At 45.7% G+C, this 20,000-nt stretch overlaps 1 long non-coding RNA gene across 1 annotated transcript in view; it reads right to left on the bottom strand.

The window, feature by feature from the left end:
• Positions 1 to 6,822: 6,822 nt before the first annotated feature.
• Positions 6,823 to 20,000, bottom strand: part of LOC135222687 (uncharacterized) — a 370,412-nt gene continuing 357,234 nt past the window's right edge. Inside the window, exon 3 of the long non-coding RNA XR_010316310.1 lies at positions 6,823 to 7,464. This is a non-coding gene — a long non-coding RNA (uncharacterized LOC135222687). The remainder of the gene's footprint in view (positions 7,465 to 20,000) is intronic.

Raw genomic sequence — 20,000 nt, 5'->3', positions numbered from 1 at the left:
GCCCGTCCCGGAACGTGTGGCAGACCCTGCCCGCCTGTCCCCCAGGATGTTGGTGGCGAGCCCCTCCCACCCGTCCCAGGACGTGTGGCGGGCCCCACCCGCCCGTCCCCGGGCGTGTGGCGACCCCTCCCGCCCGTCCCGAGACATGTGGCAGGCCCCGCCCGCCTGTCCCAGGACATGTGGCAGGCCCCGCCCGCCCGTCCTGGGACGCATGGCATAACGCCCGCCCGTTCCAGGACGCGTGTCATAACGCCCGCCTATCCCGGGACGCATGGCGGGCCCTGCCCGCCCGTCCCAGGACGCGTGGCAGGCCCTGCCCCCCGCCCTCCCCGTGAACCCCACCGCCGCCTACTGGTCCCGGGACGTGTGGCGGGTCTCGCCCGCCTGTCCCAGGACGCGTGGCAACCGCCGCCCGCCTATCCCGGGACAGGTGGCCGGCGCTGTCCATCCATCCTGGGATGCATGGCGGGCCATGCCCGCCCGTCCCAGGATGCGTGGCGGGCAACCCCGCCCGTCCCGACCGGGGCGGGTCCCCCCCGCCCCCTTCCCCCGGACACGTGGCGCCACGCCAACGCCGTCCGTCCCCGGACGCGTGCCAGGCCACGCCCGCCCGTCCCGGCCACGCCCGCCCGTCCCGGGACATGTGGCATAACGCCCACCCGTCCCGGGACGCGTGGCATAACACCCGCCCGTTCCAGGACGCGTGGCATAACGCCCGCCCGTCCCGGGACGCGTGGCAGGCCCTGCCGCCCATCCCAGGAGGCCTGGCGGGCCCTGCCCGCCCGTCCCGGGACGTGAGGCGAGCCCTGCCCGCCCGGTCCCGGGACGCCCTGCCCGCCGTCCCGGGACGAGTGGCGGGTCTCGCCCGCCCGTCCCAGGACACGTGGCGGCCACCGCCCGCCTATCTTGGGACAGGTGGCCGGCGTTGCCCACCCGTCCCGGGATGCGTGGCGGGCCCTGCCCGCCCATCCCAGGACGCATGGCAGGCCTCGCTGCCCGTCCCAGCACACGTTGAAGGCCCCGCCCGAAACCCGCACCCAGGACAAAGTGGCAGGCCCCACCTGCCCTGTCCCAGGACACGTGGCGGGCGCTGCCAGCCTGTCCCAGGACGTGTGGCGGCCCTTGCCCGTCGGTCCTGGGACGCGTGGGGGGGCCCCACCCACCCATCCCAGGACATATGGCGGGCCCTGCCCTTGTCGGTCCTGGGACGCGTGGGGGGCCCCGCCCGCCCGTCCCGGGATGCGTGGCAGGCGCCACCTGCCCGTCCCGGGGACACGTGGGGGTCCCCGCCCACCGTCCCGGGGACAACGTGGCGGGCCCTGTCCACCGTCCCGGGACATGTGGCATCCCCGCCCGCCCACCTGTCCGGACATGTGGCAGGCCTCGCCCGCCTGTCCCGGGACACATGGCATAACGCCCCCCGCCCCCCGCCCCGTTTCCAGGACGCGTTGCATAACGGACGCCGCCATCCCGGGATGCGCGGCGGGCCCTGTCCGCCCATCCCAGGAGGCGTGGCGGGCCCTGCCCGCCCGTCCCGGGACGTGTGGTGCCCCGCCCACCCGTCCCACAATGTGTGGCGGGCCCTGCCAGCCGGTCCCGGGACGCGTGGCGGGTCTCGCCCGCCTATCCAGGACAGGTGGCCGGCGTTGCCCACCCGTCCCGGGATGCGTGGTGGGGCCTGCCCACCCGCCGTCCCAGACGCATAGCAAGGCCTCGCCCGCCCGTCCCGGCACACGTTGAAGGCCCAACCTGCCCGCCCCAGGACAAGTGGCAGGTCCCACCTGCCTGTCCCAGGACACGTGGCGGGCGCGCCCACCCGGCCCGTCCCAGGATGCGTTGCGGGCCTCTGCCTGCCCGTCCCAGGACATGTGGCGTTGCCCCCGCCTCCCGTGCCGGGATGTGTGGTGAGTCCCGCCCGCCCGTCCCAGGACACGTAGCATAACGCCCCCCCATTCCAGGATGCGTGGCATAAAAGCCCGCCTATCCCCGGAACGCATGGCGGGCCCTGCCCGCCCGCCCGTCCCCAGGACGCATGGCGGGCCCTGCCTGCCCGACCCGTGACATGTGGAAAGCCCCGCCCACCCATCCCAGGACGTGTGGCGGGCCCCGCCGCCGCAGTCCCCAGGACGCGTCTCGCCCGCCTGTCCCAGGATGCGTGGCGGCCCCGCCACCCGCCTATCCTGGGACAGGTGCCGCGCTGTCCCAACCCGTCCTGGGATGCGTGGCAGGCCATGCCCGTCCGTCCCAGGACGCGTGGCAGGCCTCGCCTGCCCATGCCCGGCACACGTGGCGGGCCCCTGCCTGCCCGCCCGCCCCGGCCCACCCAGGACAAGTGGTAGGCCCCACCTGCCTGTCCCGGGACACGTGGCGGGCACCGCCCACCCAACCCGGGATGCGCTGTGGGCCCCGCCTGCCCTTCCCTTTGGATTGTCCCGAGACACTGGTGGGCCCGCCCACCCATCCCGTGACACGTGTGGCGAGCCCCGCCCACCCGTCCCGGGACACGTGGAGGTCCCCGCACCGCCCGTCCGCGGGACGCGTTGCGGGCCCCACACGCCCGTCCCGGGGACATGTGGCAGGCCCCGCCCGCCCGTCCCGGGACATGTATGGCAGGCCCCGCCCTGCCCGCCCGTCCCGGGACGCGTGGCATAACGCCCAACGACCGTTCCAGGACACGTGGCATAACGCCCGCCCATCCTGGGGTGTGTGGCAAGCCCTGCCCGCCCATCCCAGGAGGCGTGGCGGGCCCTGCCCGCCCGTCCCGGACATGTGGCGAGCCCCGCCCCGCCCACGTGTCCTAGGACGTGTGGCGGGTCCTGCCCGCCGGTCCCGGGACACGTGGCGGGCCATGCCCGCCTGTTCCAGGACACTTGGCAGGCCTCGCCCACCCGCCGTCTCGGGACCTGTGGCGGGCCCCACCCGCCCGTCTGGACGTGTAGCAAGTCCCACCTGCCCGTCCCAGGATCGTCCCGGGACACGTGGCGGGGCCCGCCAGCCCTTACTGGGATTGTCCCGGGACACATGGTGGGCCTTGCCCGCCCATCCGCGGGACACGTGGTGGTCCCCGCCCCCCTGTCCCGGGAGGCGTGGCGGGCCCCACCCGCCCGTCCCGGGATGCGTGGCGGGCCCCCACGCCGTCCCGGGACGCGTGGCGGGCCCCGCCTGCCCGTCTCGGGACACGTGGCGGGCCGCCCACCCTGTCCCGGGGCACGTGGCGGGCAAACCGGCCGCCTGTCCCCGGACGCGTGGCGGGCCTTGCCTGCCCGTCCCGGGACATATGGTGGGCCCCGCCTGTCGGTCCTGGGACGTGTGGCAGGGCCCGCCGCCCGTTTGTCCCGGGACGTGTGGCGGGCCCCGCCCGCCCTCCTCTGGGACGCGTGGCGGGCCCCGCCCCCCTGTCCCAGGACGCGTGGCAGGCCCCACCCTGCCTGTCCCGTCATAGACAACACCTTTTGCTTAGCCTTAGAACCAGAATATGCCACTGACTATCCTTCCAATTCTCCTATGGGCTTCTCTGATCTATCAGTTTTCATGAGGCTTTCTGAATCCTTTCAGTTCCTCCTTGGGCTTCTCTGATCCTTCAGTCCTCCTGGGGCTTCTCTGATCCTTTCAGGTCTCCTGGGGCTTCTTGGAATCCTTTCAGGTCTCCTGGGGCTTTCTCTGAATCCTTTCAGGTCTCCTGGGGCTTCTCGAATCCTTTCAGGTCTCCTGGGGCTTCTCGAATCCTTCAGGTGTCCTCGGGCTTCTCGGAATCCTTTCAGGTGTCCTGGGGCTTCTCTGAATCCTTTCAGTTCTCCTGGGGGCTTCTCTGAATCATATGCTTCTTCTCTTGGTACTCCACCAATCCTGTCATATTCCTCACGCTTTCTTCAATTCTCCCATCTTCCTTTCCTTTTCAGGAATCAATAAAACTCATAAGAAAACATTTTAGCATATTTATTTCCCTGCAACTTCAACTTCCTTTAAGGGTCAACAAAGCAAACTTATTACAAATAAACATTAAACTTTCCATACAACATTGTCCTCAAATTTTTCACATCTCATCCGTCTTTGTGAGGCCAGCGCCATTCCTTGAAGATCGCGCCATTCCTTGAAGACGAACAGCTGCTCCTTCAGTTTCCAGTTGCTTTTCCCCAAGTGTCTGTTTTTCCCATGCAGGTTCTTCAGGTTGTAAACCAATTTCTCCTTCCCTCCTCGCAGCTGTCCAACCTCATCTTCCAGCTTTTCGTTCCATTTGCCCTGGACACCGGTCTTCTTCTCCAGCCACTTTTTCCTTTCTCTAGAAGGCATGTCAGCTCCTTCTTCTTGAGTTTCGCAGCCTCAACTTCACACTGGAGTCCACACTTTTCCTTCCTGAGGTCTTCCACTTCCTTCTGCAGGCGCTCGAACCTGACCTCGACGTCTTTCCTCCCGGATTCGCGCTTTTCGTTCGCGTCCTTTTGTTCCTGGATGAGCCACGCCATCCGTGCCGCTTCTTCGCTTTTTAACTGCAGGTGTTTCTCCTCCTGTCGTACGAGTTCCTCTTGCCTTTCAACCTGGCTGTTTGCCTCTGCCAACCGCACTGTTAGTTCCCTTATCCTCTCACATAGGACATCGTTTCTCTCCCCAATTTCCTCTGTCTTTTCCATCAGCTGCTGATTTTCATCTGTGATCTTGAGGATCTTGTCTTCCAGCTGCCGATTTTTCCTCTTTTCTTGGTTATTCTCCCTCTTCAGGAACAACGTGTCAGCTTCGAGCGAGTAGGCCCTTTCTTGCCAGGCCTGCTGTTGCAACACCTCTTGAATGATCTGGATCACACGAGTGTGTTCTTCCCTTCCGCCCGCCTTCTGAATCTCTTCATTGTTGTCGAGCCTCTGGTGCAGCTGAAGAATTATCCTGTCCAAGTTCACCTGCTGCTCTCTCTGGCACCGGATGGTGTCTCGCCAAGCCGCAATTCTCTCCTTCAGTTCCTTCTCCTTGGGCTGTTCAACTCCATCAACAGTAGTCAGGAAGAACCTCACCAGTGAATAGGCAGCCACAATGAACATGACTTCTCTCCGTATTTCGAACAATATCTGGACATACCCAGTTCACATACTCTCCTCTCATTCTCTCTCGATTTTTCGTTGATTTTCTATATTCCACGAGAGATATTTCGATTTATCAAAATATAGCAGGAAATATCCTGAACATTTTTTTCAACTCTGCCTTGTCTCTTGGTGTTATAAATTGCTGAAATCTCTCACTCTCAGGGATTTTTTGCAGTACGTATCTTCTTTGTCTGATCTCTCTCTCTCTCTCTCTCTCTCTCTCTCTCTCTCTCTCTCTCTCTCTCTCTCTCTCTCTCTCTCTCCCCATGCGGGATTTTTTGTTAATCTTATCTGTTAATTAAAAAAATTTGGGGATTTTCCTTTATTTACCTTTCTCCTTTGTCTGTAAGAAAAACAATACTACCTACAGGCGGGCAATTTGCAACTTAGGGGAAAAAATGGCCATTTTTTCTAAGGCAAATTTTATTTTTATTGAATTTTACAGGATAACTAATTAAAAGATACAATTCTAAACGAATTAGCCGAAACATCAAGAGAAATATATATATATATATTTATATATATAGTATATATAATATATATAAGTAATTAATTACTCAACCATAAACATTTTTCAAAAAACTATAGGTAAGTTTTAAGATTTTAAATGTATATACATATGGATGCAAAGAAAAGATGAACTGAATTTAATTATATTACATTTTGTCCTACATAAAAGTGAAAAAAGGTATGAAGGAGCACAATTTTATTAGAACAAGACTCGCGTTCGTAAATTGAAATGCAATATGAAAACAAAGTAGAAAACACTAACATCCCCATACTCCTATTTTCTTAAGGCGAAAATGACGCTAGCCATGAATTAGCGCGACTCGACGCGCTAATTCATGGGTAATTCATGAACGCAACCTTAGTAAGACGTTGCGTATATGTTTAATATAATATGCAGGCAGCTTTCTGAACGTCGGAAATATTTGAGACTCCTTGTAACACATTAAAAATGGGATGTAAATATGCAATTCACAATTATCTTATTATTTGAAAACATAAAAATAATGAGTTTTGAATGAATGTGGTTCAGCGACCATTAATCACCTGGAATCTAAATTCAGTCCCAATTCAGTAACAGAACAAAAGTAAGTAAACACACCTTTGATTAACCACAAAGTCATTTTCCAAGGATCCATGTCATGTGACAGGAAATTCTTTGTACAATTCTGTGACGGTCGGTCAATTTGAATCACAGTAGTTTTAAAGAATCTTGTATTCCAATAAAATATGCAGCACTCCCACAGTACTGTGTAACCACACTATAGCCTATCATCAAATTGTTTTAAAACTGAAAATTTCATAGAGATGATGAAAATTTTAATTCCATTTTCAAGTGTTCAGTCATTGACTAATTAATTATGTAGTATACTACCGGGTGTTTCGAAATTAGAGCCCCCCCCCCCAACAGAACAAATGGAAAAGTTATGAAGTTTTTCTGTTATAGGCTAGTCTCCAAATACAGTATCTTAAGTTTCTATTAAAAGTCATTTTTCATTTTACATTTCTTGTATTTTCAGACTGAGTGACGGAGTTAGATACAGCCATGGCTAACGACTTGGAGGAAATCAGATGGATTGACCAAATTTTCGATTTTCCACAATCAGCCGCGTTCTTCCAAAGTGAAGGAACCAGGGACCAGGGGTGCAAGGTTCCTTTAACCAGCGTCTGAACCAAAACTACCTAAACCCACGCATCAAACTTCCAGGAGTTTGCTTCGTTTTCTATAACACACTAGGAAAGAAAAATAGAAAACCTTCATGGCTCATATTAAGGATAACTATTTTATTCGTTTAGACAGTTTCTCTTTGCCCCTTTTCTTTAATCAGGTATAATTTGTATTACAACAAATGTTCTTTGATCGTTATTTTACCTTATGTAACATATAAACACAAAAAATCCGCTTCAATATATAAGAGACTCCAATTTTGTTATTAGTATCACAATCGTATTTTGTGCTCTAATTGGTTTTTATATTCCACATATTGATATGGAGAATCTGTTCCTAATATTGGAACCGGGTCTAATAGTTTGAAGCAATGCTAAAGAAGGTCTAAAGTTATGCCAATTACGCGAAGCAATTCTGAATTATGTCTAGCAGCTTTTACTACTGTCGCTGATGACGTTAGCAAAACCTTTCTAGCCAAAAACTCGAAAAAATTCTCCTTAAAAAAAATATAATAATAAAAATCAGATACCTCTTTTTACGGAGACGGGGACAATCATGCCTGCTATTTCAGATGTTCTTCCATAATCCCTCGAGGCGAAGTCGACCAACTGGCAAACCTCTTCTGTAACAACTTCCTGAGATGGCTTGACATTCCACAGTTGTGAAAAATGATTTGATTGGCTGGTCTTGATCCATTGGTGGCTTCCGTACTGAAGAGGGCTATTGGGAAATGGAAAAATGGGAAGTGTACTGTCAGTGGACCAAGTCGTATCCATCATCGTTAGGGAACAGGAAACCTGCATGCTGGGGAATTTACAATAAAGGCAAAATTATCAAGAACCCTGAGCTTATTAATAATAATAATGATATTGGGCACAGTTTTCCGTGTCGAAAATGATGACAATGGTTGCAGGTCCACAATAATGTAGCATGTGAATTTATGGTCTCTAATGGATATAAAAAAGCTTTCGAACTTGAAGATGAACCTAGCACAAGGTTCGAAAGCTTTTAATATCCATTAACGACCGTAAACTCACATGTTATATTATTGTGAACCTGCAACCAATAATAATAATAATAATAATAATAATAATAATAATAATAATAATAATAATGATAATAATATATACCCCCCACCTGAGAAGGTCTGCAAGACTAGTCAACGCCCGCCGTATGAGTCACCTTCCCGGGAACCAATAAAAACTCGACCTACCGGAGAAGTGCTCTGACCGTACTGGAGAGCTCGCAACACCACGATAAAAGGAGAAGGACTCGCCACTGCTCTGTGAGCAAGAGCCCGTGCTGACACAAGGTCAGCTAAATCAAAAACAACAAACAACACTGGAATTCAGTCCCTCAGCAGTTATCGCTTGATAATGTCCTGTCGATCAGGAGGAAACGTCGCGTTAGAGAGAGAGAGAGAGAGAGAGAGAGAGAGAGAGAGAGAGAATTGTATAAGCAATAATAAATCAAATGACTCAACCGAATCTTACCATGCCCTTTGGTGCGTTGCTCGCCAGTCTAAGCAACAACGAGAAAGCCGTCATCAGAAAGATAGAGAAGACTCTTTATAAGATTAATAGTGCTGAAGCAGCAGTTATTTTTAACAAAACATGTCTACGAGAGGGTCTCCTTCCGAAATATACAAACATCAGGCTGCACGACCCCACAGCAAGAAATAATAATAACAATAATTTACATAGTAATATGTTTTGCTATAAAATTATGGATGTTTTATTACACAATAATAATATTAATAATAATAATAATTCTTTTTACGGTACAATTATTTAAATATTTATGAAAGATTATTAAGTTGACAAAATGCATAATTAATATAAAAGGGGAAAACAAAATCGAACAGTAAAAATGCCATACCCATAATGCACACCAAGTTATATTATGTAAATTCTACCAGCTCTTCCGAATGAAAAAATAAAACTTATGACGATTAAAAATGGGTAGGTATAGCCAAAGCATTAGTCTCAGTTCTCCTCATCCCATATGCTAAGTTTCATAACCATCTGGAATTACTACACTTTTCGGATGGGAAAGGGATTAGTGCTGGAATATAGGATTTAGGCCAAAGCCCAAAGACCAAGCGCTGGGATTTATGAGGCCATTCAACACTGAAAGGAAAATTGAGAGCAAAGGAGGTTTTCATTGTGTAACAGGAGGAAGACCTTGTACGGAAGAGAAAGAATATGAACGGAGGTACAGTAAGAGGAACGAAAGGGGTTTTTATTAGCTATAGGGGCCGATGGGACGCTCCAAAGAACCTCAAGTAATGACTACAGTGCGCCACGTGAGGTGCACTGATGGCACCACCGAACTACGGGGTTTTTGGATGGAAAACAATAATTAAGAAGCACCGGAAAATACTGATGCCCCTCCTAATCACCTTAGTACATTATGAAACATACTCTAGCTTGTTACTTATATCCCTGTTACTTAAATTTATAGGTATTAATAGTCTATTATCTATTTGTCCAATGCACTTTTGATATTCGCGAGAAACTGAAGACTGACGGGTGTAAATGTCTATAAAAGTGAATAACCTCTGTGAAAGCAAAAATAGAGTTCAGTAGACTGGCCATTCTTAAAGCCAAACTGATTTTCAAAGGCATTCAAATCTAACAAACGAGATAACATTGAATTTTTTTATCATATTTCGGAGGTAGCTTTTGCAATTGCTATGGATTTCTATGATTGGAAATGAGAGCAGGATCCTTCAATTTGCACTTTTAAAAGTATAAAAAGTAAAATATTCATCAAGAAATCTGAACGAGAACTTAGTTTAAATAATAAATAAATAAATAACTTAGAAAAATTAAGAAACGATGACCGTAACATTCAGTTGCTGCTAGCGTTACTTTCAAAAGGGTATGTAATCATGTTCTTCAAATCAAACTGGAAACCTTGCCTGAGATCTTTTGTCCGTATGCGCATATTCTAAACACCCCCTTTTAATTTTTATGATAACCCTAATTGAACTTTCAGGCGACTGAAAGTTGCGCAGCGTGAAAAGTGATCTGTTATTTCAGAAAAAGCAAAGTTTCATCCGCAAAAACTGTTATAAATCTCTCGTTAATTAAAGGAATGAAAGCGAGCGGTGGATCAAAGAGTGGAAAGGTAGAAGGTTACTGTAAGAAGGTTTATGAAAGCTAGCTAGGCATCACCATAGCCCTGCCAGGACTTACACAGAACTCCTTGCCCACTCATCTGCCTGGAATTCTTTCTTCCATATTTTCCATTCTTTCTGGACTTATAAAACTAAAATTTTATTAAGGAAACAATTGCCCTTTAAAAGCTGTAGAAAGAATTAAGAAATGCCTTTTATTTTATTATTTTTTTTATCGTATTTTGCTTACATGTTTGTGGGAGTAGTTTTTTGCTTCATTTTAAGTAAGGTTGCGTTTCAAAAAGTATTCTAATATAATTTCACAGGTTTTCTTTAAAAAAAAAAGAACAAAACTATCTCTTCATACTACGCTGAAACTTCTGATAAGTATTCCTTTTCATATGGAAATTATCTGACCGCGGTTAGATATCTGAGCCTCATAACAAATGTTTTATTTATTTATTTATTTATTTTTTTCTCTCTTTCAAACCAACATCTCTGAAGTTCTCCCTCATTCCCTTTATTGGTGGCCTTAAATTTTGATTAAAATTCAGTCTGGAAGTTTTTTTTTTCACTCCAATTGTACATTCTACATAAGTTGTTCCCCCTTTTCATTTCGCTCAACTTTTCTCTTCCCTCGGTCTAGGAGGGTTTTTAATTTGGCGCTCTTTCAAAGTCGCTAAAAGATCCAATTACGCCTTGACGGAGAGAGAGAGAGAGAGAGAGAGAGAGAGAGAGAGAGAGAGAGAGAGAGAGAGAGAGAGAGAAAGTCTGCCTTAATAATAATAATAAATAATAATAATAATATGCTTTATTTCGGCTCGGGGCCATATACATTGATTATACAAAATACAGACGGTAGCAAACACAATCTAGATACATGTGAACATGATAAAATAGAAAAAGAAAATGAATAATCGGCACTTATCCACAAAGTAGCTGAGGTAGCATAAAAGCTAATAATCATCATACTGGTAATAACAGTAATAATATTGGTGAGAAAAAAAAAAATATGCATTGAGAGTAATAACTCAAATTTCAACTAGAGACCTTAGGTGGTTACAGTAGTCAGGTCCAGAGGGCTTAATACATAAATTAAATGTAAATAAAACTTTAACTTGATAGTAATCACAGTAATAATGAAAAATTAAAATATCAGCAATAAATGTAATAATGCCAAAAACTGCAGATGACATCTTGCCAATACAGAGATTAAGTCCTTTAGGGGACAAAGGCCTCATTTTCCCATCTTTCCCACAATTTTGATTTTCTTCTTGCTTCACTCCTTAGGATGCTTTGTATGAGCGAGTTGCTGCTGTTTCTCACTCGGGTTACCAGACTGGACATTGTTCGCCTAACAATGATTTTTAAATTGTCCAGGTGGTTTTCTATGAACATCTGTGTGGCGGAGTGGGTAGCGGGGAGTGTTTGTGAGGCACCTCAGAATGTCATTGTGCACAACAGTGATGCGTCGCATCGTCTCTCGGGTATAGTTCGTCCAGAGGGAACACCCATAGATACTGTAGCAGTACGAGCGGAAGAGCAGCAGTTTCACGTCTCGGTGACAGAAGGCAAACCTCCTTGCAATCATGTTGCCCGCTGCACATAGTTTACGACGCCTCTGTTCAATGTCTGCCGTATCTTTTAGGTCGTCGGTGATAATGTGACCCAAGTACGGAAATTCGTGCACAAATTCCAGCCGATGGCTTCCGAGGAAAATTTGAGGTTCTGCAATATGCTTAAGCGATCTCGGGAGCAGCGACATGCATTTGGGTCTTGGTTCGCTTGTAGATTATATCAAATTCCTCTGCATATTGGCGGCAAGTGTCGATGAGTCGTTGGAGACCTTGCACTGATGGGGAAATCAGAACCATATCGTCGGCGTAACAGAGGTTGTTTATAGTTGTTTCATTGACAGTGCATCCGATTGGGAGCGAGTTCAGTTTGACGTTCAAGGCATCTGTGTACGTATTAAACAGGTATGGAGAGAGAATGCCCCCTTGCCGAAGCCCGTTTAGGGAGCCGAAGGTGTAAGATAATACGTTTCCCCATTTGACACAGAATTGCTGTGTGGAGAACCAGCAATGTAAAATGCCAATTAGATATAGGGGTGTGCCCTTTTTATGCAGCTTCAGGAAGAGCTTCAGGTAGTTTACTCTGTCAAATGCTTTTCTCACATCTACAAAACAAAGAAAACAGGAGAGGCTGATGATAGGTAGTAGTTCAGCAATTCTTTCAGTATGTAGATGCAGGTGTCAGTTGAGTGGTTTGCTTTAAACCCGAACTGGTTGTCAGTGGTGTGTAGAAAGGGGAGAAGTCTCACTAGAAGAACAGACTCAAGTATCTTCGATGCGATCGTTGTGATTGCAATCGGCCGGTAGTTGCCAGGGTCAGCTGCATCCTTTAGCTTGTTTTTGATTAATGGTATCAGGTGAACTAAGAGTAGGGAGTCTGGAAGAAAAAGGTGAATTATGCACGCATTGAATAGGGCAGCTAGCAAAATGTAAATTATCGGATGGCAGAGTTTGAAGGCCTCTGCAGGAAGACCATCACAGCCGGGCGATTTATTATTAGGTAGGCTGTTTATGGCATCGCTGATGTTACCTGGCGTAAAACGGTCTGCAAAATGAAATTGAATGTAAGGAGGTTATCTACATCCCTTCGGGAATCTTGATCATTTATGCAATTCAGGATATTGTTGAAGTGATCGCCCCACATACTTGCAATAGCTTCGTCTCCGACTGCTTCCCCTACTCTCTGTGATAGCTTTTTAGTTTTGGGATTTAAAGACTGGATATCTTTCCAAAGACGAGGATAATCACCAGATTCTAAGTTTCTAGACATTGCATCGGCTCTTAGTTGTTTTTCATATAACCTGCAGTGCTTAAGAGCAAGTTTGAACTGCGCTCTCGCCTGTCTCATTAGCAATGCAGTGTGCCCTTCCCTGGGGCTACCATTTTGCCTCCACAGTAAAAACATTTCTCGTGAGTATGTATACAGATCTTTAACCAAGTCATTCCATCCAGGAATATTACGAGAATTACCTTGACGAAATCTGTAGGCAGTCCTGCCCGAAGCAAGCAAAGCGGAGATTATGTTCGAATAGAATTCATTCAGATCCCTCTTGTGGTGGTCATTTCTACAATTTGTGTTAGTACAAAGTAAGGCGTCTGCCGGTTGAACTATTGACCGCAACCTGGTTTCCGTGGTCGCTCTAAAGTATCTGGTTTTCTCTTGGTTTTTAAAATCCCAGTTTACCGCTGGTGGGCGATCAGTTAGGGGGTTCACGGTAGGGAGGGATGGGTACTGAATGACACCTGTAATGGGATGTGATCGTAGCCCGTTGCAAGGTCATAGCGAATATTGCAGGTCATAATAGAAATCATGAAGTTGTGGGGATGTGATGCAGTGGTCCAACCAGAAGTTGTAATAGCGTCCGCTCTATTATGTACATATGAATAAGAGGAGGGAGGGAGGAGCATAACATCGCTAATTTGGAGAGCATGATTTTGACAGAAGCGAGTAAGTTCATTATAAAATTGTTTTGTGGGGTGTGAATTAAGGTCCCCTATTATACAAATATGATCTGCTGGAGAGTCATGAATAATACTGTGTAACTCCCCTAGGATCATGCAGTAATGATCAAAATTATTGTTATTTTCCCATGGCATATAAACATTGATAATTAGGATTTTCAGAGTTCCCTATTGTCACTTGAATCCCCAGCAATCTGTCACTCCTGTAGGTCATCACCTTTATCGTATTGTCTAACGATTTGTGCCACAGGAAAGAAAGGCCTCCTTTCGGGCGACCGGCTAGGATTTGGTCTGTAACTTGCATCGATGAAGTCGAGAAAGTTCTGAAGTCTTCATGAATTGAATCGCATATGGCAAGGTCATGTGGCCAGAGGAGCGTTTCTTGCAATGCAATGATGCCTTTGAAATTTTTACAGAACATGTTTAGGAGAGGAATGTTCCGCTTGAGGCCAAAGATATTCCAAGAGATTATGTTTAATGTATCCATGGCTACTCACGAAGATTTTGAGCCTTCCTCAATGATGCTGATGTCAGCTGCTCGAGAAAGAAGCAGTAGGGACACAGACTGGGACACACACACACACACATACAGAAGTTAATGGTAAGATCAGGACCCTGGGTAAGATGCAGATGGAGCATTGCGCAAGTATTTGAAATGGAAAAGATCTAATACCGTCGTAGAAGTTAATAAAGAACCGTCAGATGCATTCTTTATCTTATATCTAAAGACTCCGTATAGCTTCAAGGAGGGACCTCGTAACTGAACCAGTCGAAATGAAGGCTACAGGGGAAATTCCAAATTGGACGACGTCTGTAAAAGGAGAAGCCACGATAAAACGAATTTCGGCGAAGCACGAAATCCTACGACAGATTTGATGAAGACGAGAAATCCGACGACATAAGAATTCTAATGTGAGGGATGATGAGATACGAAACATAACGAGATGTACAGTAGACTTGTGCTGAAGAGCGATTTGATTTCTTGGCGGCAATCTTGTGCTGGATAGAGGAGAGGCTTCTTGGCGACGATCTTGTGCTGGATAAAAGTCAAGCTTCTTAGCGACGATCTTGTCCTGGATAGAGGAGAGACTTCTTAGAAACGACCTTGTGCTGGATAGAGGAGCTGCTGCTTGGTGACGATCTTGTGGTGGACAGAGGCGAGACTTCTTGACGACGATCTTGTACTGGATAGAGGAAAGGATACTTTGCGACGATCTTGTGTTAGATAGAGGAGAGATTTCTTGACGACGATCTTGTGCTAGATAGATGAGGGACTTCTCGGTGACGATCTTGTGCTGGATAGAGGCGAGACATCTTCATGACATCTTGTTTTTTGTTTGTTTGTTTGTTTGTATGGTGTTTACGTTGCATGGAACCAGTGGTTATTCAGCAACGGGATTAACGACTTTACGTGACTTCCAAACCACGTCGAGAGTGAACTTCTATCACCAGAAATACACATCTCTAACCCCTCAGTGGAATGCCCCAGAATCGAACTCGCGGCCACCGAGGTGGCAGGCCAAGACCATAACGATCACGCCACTGAGGCGGGGTCTCATGAGATCTTGTGCTGGACGGAGAAATGTCTTCTTCAATCTTGTGTTAAACCGATGAAATTCCATAATAAGAACCTTGACTTCCTGAAGTGAAGTTGTGCTGGATAGAGATGTGACTTAATGCTTCCAATGCTATTGAGAACTAATAGATGACGTTCCTTTTTTCTTGCCTTGTACTCCAAAGACAATGTTTTATAAACGACAAGCATCAGATCAGATACCCTTTTGATTGGAGTTTGTAATAGCCAATAGGGGATCGTTTGCTTTCTCTTTCCAGTTAGAAGTAAGAAGGGCATATACAATCGATGCTGGATAGCCACTTTGGAGAGTCACCCCTGTCCCCTCTGTCAGTGTGGGCGTGCTCGGGAATGACAGAAGAAATGTCATCTTCAGACAAAAGCAGGAGGGTAATATCGTTAATGGTGTTACCTACCTTCGTGCATTTTCATCTTCCTTGGTGATGCGTTACCTGTTGGGTGATCAGGAACGGAAAATGAGCTTATTAAAAGCAAATAGAGAGAGAGAGAGAGAGAGAGAGAGAGAGAGAGAGAGAGAGAGAAATAAGGCCGTGCCTAATGGGGACAGCAGAGCAGATTGCTCTGGAGGGAGGATATATAATTAGCCTTTGCGGTGGAGACACCAAAGGAGTGCACAATAAAAAGCTTTTAAGAAGAACGAAGTAGATTATTCCTGGAATAGGACTCGCGGGAGAACATTCCAAGAAAACACACACACACACACACACACGTATAAGCGCCTCAGTGGCGTGGTTGGTTTGGTGTTTGCTTCTCACCTCGGTGGTCGCGGTTTCGATTCTCGGCCATTCCATTGAGGAGTGAGAGATGTGTAATTCTGGTGATAGAAGTTCACTCTCGACGTGGTTCGGAAGTCACGTAAAGCCGTTGGTCCCGTTGCTGAATAACCACTGGTTCCATGCAACGTAAAAACCCCATACAAACAAACACACACACGTATGTATAATATATATTCATAAATATGCATGTATGTATATTCTTCGTTTTATTGTCTTCTTTTATATATATATAAAAAAGGAATAGACTCAATTGTATAAAAATGTATACATCTCTTACAAAAACGGCATATATATCGTCACCAAGAATTCCCTCCTCTATCCAGCACAAAATCATCATCAAGAAGTCCCTTATCCATCCGGCACAAGATTCATAAATATGCATCTATGTATATTCTTCGTTTTATTGACTTCTTTTTATAAAAAATGGAATAGACTCAATAGCTACATGTCTTGCAAAAACGGCTGGGAGTTTGGCCCCTAAACCTTTTCCGAAGGACAATCTAATCCCAGATAGAAGGCGTCCACGGGATGGAGCAAACGAAACCGAAAAATGAGCGGGACGAATCAGGAGACTTAGAGGAAGGTGGCCCAAGCCAAGCCACTTGAATGAAAGCTACATGGAAAGAAGGTCGATGGACTCCGCCCAGACGTTGTTGTATTTGGGAGTCATCAGGCCGCTTCATTTCTGGAGACCCGCCAAGCCCAAATGGGTTTCGTCGTTGGGGACGGTCACCACTCAAAGGAAAATAGGAAAATAGACAAAAAGAGACGATAATCGTAAAAGAGAAGAAAATGTGGATACACTTTAAAGCACTCGAAGTTGTGATTTTTTCTATTACCTCATTAGAGGTAATAATGTTCTTTTTTTTATCTTCTTGCATGACCCTTGAATATTGGACATAATTCACTCGCAATTTTATTATATCAATATATATATATATATATATATATATATATATATATACACACATATATATATATATATATATATATATATTATATATATATATACTCAGATTTCCGAATTCCTCTCCACTACTGTGCTGCTATATACCAGACGATAGTCTGTTCTCTATACACTCATAGAATATCATTAACCTAAACTCCCAATGGGTGCCAGGACTGAGTATACGATACTTAATCAAGACGAAGGGCCTTGTGTGTCCCTATGGGTTTAATACCTAGTCTGCATTTATTTAGCTGCACCTCACTGTGAGACGATACATTGTCACATATTCAAATCACGTAAATTTGAGTCAAATGCAATGCCTGATTCATACAGGGACAAAAGGGTTTGTTATCTCGCAGACCGAACGTCATTTCGTTCTGCCAGTCAGTCTCAAAAGCTTTGCAGAATCGCATCAACTCTTCGCATAAAGAAACAAATACGAATTCGAAGGAATGAAATGATATTCGCAAACGCGTGTGCGAGATTAACACGGAGGGGGAACTTGCCCGCCGCCGCCCGCATAAAATTCACGCTGCTTCCAAAGGAAGAGATTTAAGCGTCGGGTTACCGAATGAACTCTAAGTGGATTATAATCTGAAGCAATCCAGAACATTACCGACTTGTGTCCGTGCTCAGCTGACGGCCCCTGTGCTGAATGAAGATGTATGGTGTGGTACTGACGCTTTTTTCAACCTCCTGGCTTTGATGTTAATTGGTAATAAACCTAGGATTATTTATGTGAGCCTTAATTCATTTAAGAAGGGAATGATAATCCAATGTCAAATAACTCTAATAGCTAACAATTAGTTTTACGAGTCACCTAAAATGGAAAATTAAAATCACAGTACCTTAAAGGGAAGTTTTAATAGGGTTAATCAGTGTAAAAATACGATCACTAAAGACTCAAGAAAGGTCGTACTGACAGAGTAGTTTCTATAGTCTCATAAGGATTGCAAAATCAGTCATTCTCCAGTTATCCAAGAAGACTGAGATCAAAACGCCTTATAAAGTCAACCAAGGATGATAAAAGTGTGAAAATCAAGAGGACCTAGAAAATATAAATCTTGCTCAGTAATATCTACACAAGCGTAACAAATCATAATTCTCTCTCTCTCTCTCTCTCTCTCTCTCTCTCTCTCTCTCTCTCTCTCTCTCTCTCTCTCTCTCTCTCGCAAGACCCGTCTACAGAAGGGAAAAAATCCAATTTGCTTTCCTAACAGATAAGAAGTAATGGCTTCTTTTTTCAGATAAGGATAAACGCGTCTTTTTATGAGCGAATTCTGGGAATGCAGAGGTAAGCAGAGAGTCCCGGACTTTATTTCAAAATTATCACGATGGAATCGAAGGGAGAGTTAATTTATGTCTTTTGTTCTTTGAATGCGAAAGAGCTTGAGAAACACAGAGGTGATGATATTAATCTTATTCATTGGACAGAGTCATATACAGACGATTATGTATACCGCATATACGGGATTAATACTCGTTCCATGGATATAAGTCAATCACATAATCGGAGAAGCTGCCCAGAGGAGATATAGTAACTGTAGTATCCTGGAAAAATACAACCGAGGAGAAATGGTTTTGCTTCCATCTTCCGATGGAAAATAATTATAGGGAAAAATTGTAAGAAAGATAATAAGGAAAAAATGGCGCCTGTGTGAATACTGATAGTCAGCATATAAGTAAATGGCAGTGGCATGAGTGCCAGAAGGAATTCAGGAATTCATTGATAATAAGGATTCTACGGAAAATAAGGCTCCGGACAAATGTACGCTGTCAACAATGACGATTCATATGATTTTGAAAAAGAACTAGAAATCCTCTAACGGAAAACAGGAGTCAGTCCGTAAACGGTAGAAGCTTTTTATCTGAGAAGGAAAAACTTTAGGTTGAATTTCATTGGCAGTATCGGATGTGGTTACCTTTGGTAGAAAAGACCTTATCAAGAACACGTTCCAAACATTTGAAGGTCTTTAAGAATTCCGGGTGAAGGCGAAAATCGACACTACCAGCGACCAAACCGTCAGCGAACTGTTGCATGCAAACGAAATGTTTTTGTCTGTCCATCCGTAATTTTTCTGTCCGCCCACAGATCGTATAAACTACTTAGGCTAGAGGGCTGCAAATTGGTATGCTGATCATGCACCATCCAATCATCAAACGCACCAAATTGCAGCCCTCTAGCCTCAGTAGTTTTTATTTTACTTAAGGTTATTGTTAGACATGATCGTGCGTTTGGCATCGCCATAAGACAGGCCACCACCGGGCCATGGCTGAAAATTTCTTGGGCACCGGCTCATACAGCATTATACCGATCCCACCGAAAAATATGTTTATTTTCAGTGGCCTTGATGATACACTGTACTGAAAACTCGATTGTGCCGAAGAAACTTCGGCGCATTTATTAATTTTTTTCTTTTTTAAAAAAAGGAATTAAAGGGAAATAATATAGGTTTGGTTAAAGGTTGAATTTTATGATCAGTTACCTGCGAGTTAATCACAATGGTATCAGAGGATATTAAAGACAAAAATACCTTTATCTGTCGACAAGACACCCGTAGAAAACCCATAATATTTTGGAAAACTACTTTGATACCTTTAATTCCAAAGAAAGGCAGAATTATGAATTCTTAAAACTGATTTCACAAGTAACAAATGAGAGCGGTGAGGTTCGGCTGATACTTCCAGCTTAAGTATAACCTCCTTTCAAGAAGTGTTTCGACAAGTTGATAACGCTGCACACAACGCTGATGTTTCACTTTTATGGTGTCCGTATCATTTATCTCGATGCAAAAGAAGTTCTGAAACCCGCGTAAAATACTGTCCGAAGTCTTCAATAGTTTGAAGGGGTTCTCCTTCATTGCGAAAAGAAGAAATCGACGCCAATTAGCGTTAACGACCTGGAAGTGTTGAAGTCCCCTTCTTTTGTTGAAGGCAATCAGTAAGAAAAAAAAAATAAAAACATATGTTTGAGGAAAGTATTCGGATATATTCCCGTCTGTACCTTTAATAAGGACGCTTTTGCCCCGAAACAAATGTCTTTACTATCTCCTGCTTTAATTAGTGTTTTTTTTTTTTTTATTTTTTTTTTTTTTTTTTTTTTTTTTGTTTTTTTTTTTTTTTTTTTTTTATTTTTTTTTTTACAATTCCTTTCCATTGTTATTATCTTTTCGTCTTACTATATTTCAGTGGATATTTCTTTTCTCGTTTCGCTTCTTGTATTTGATGACCTTTTAAATGTTTTTTTTTTTATTTCAGCATTCTTAACCTAGCATTTCCT

This window comes from Macrobrachium nipponense, chromosome 20 (assembly GCF_015104395.2).
Source record: "Macrobrachium nipponense isolate FS-2020 chromosome 20, ASM1510439v2, whole genome shotgun sequence".
Lineage (NCBI taxonomy): Eukaryota > Metazoa > Arthropoda > Malacostraca > Decapoda > Palaemonidae > Macrobrachium > Macrobrachium nipponense.
The sequence above is the reverse complement of the archived record's forward strand: the minus strand, read 5'-3'. Positions and strand labels throughout refer to the sequence as shown.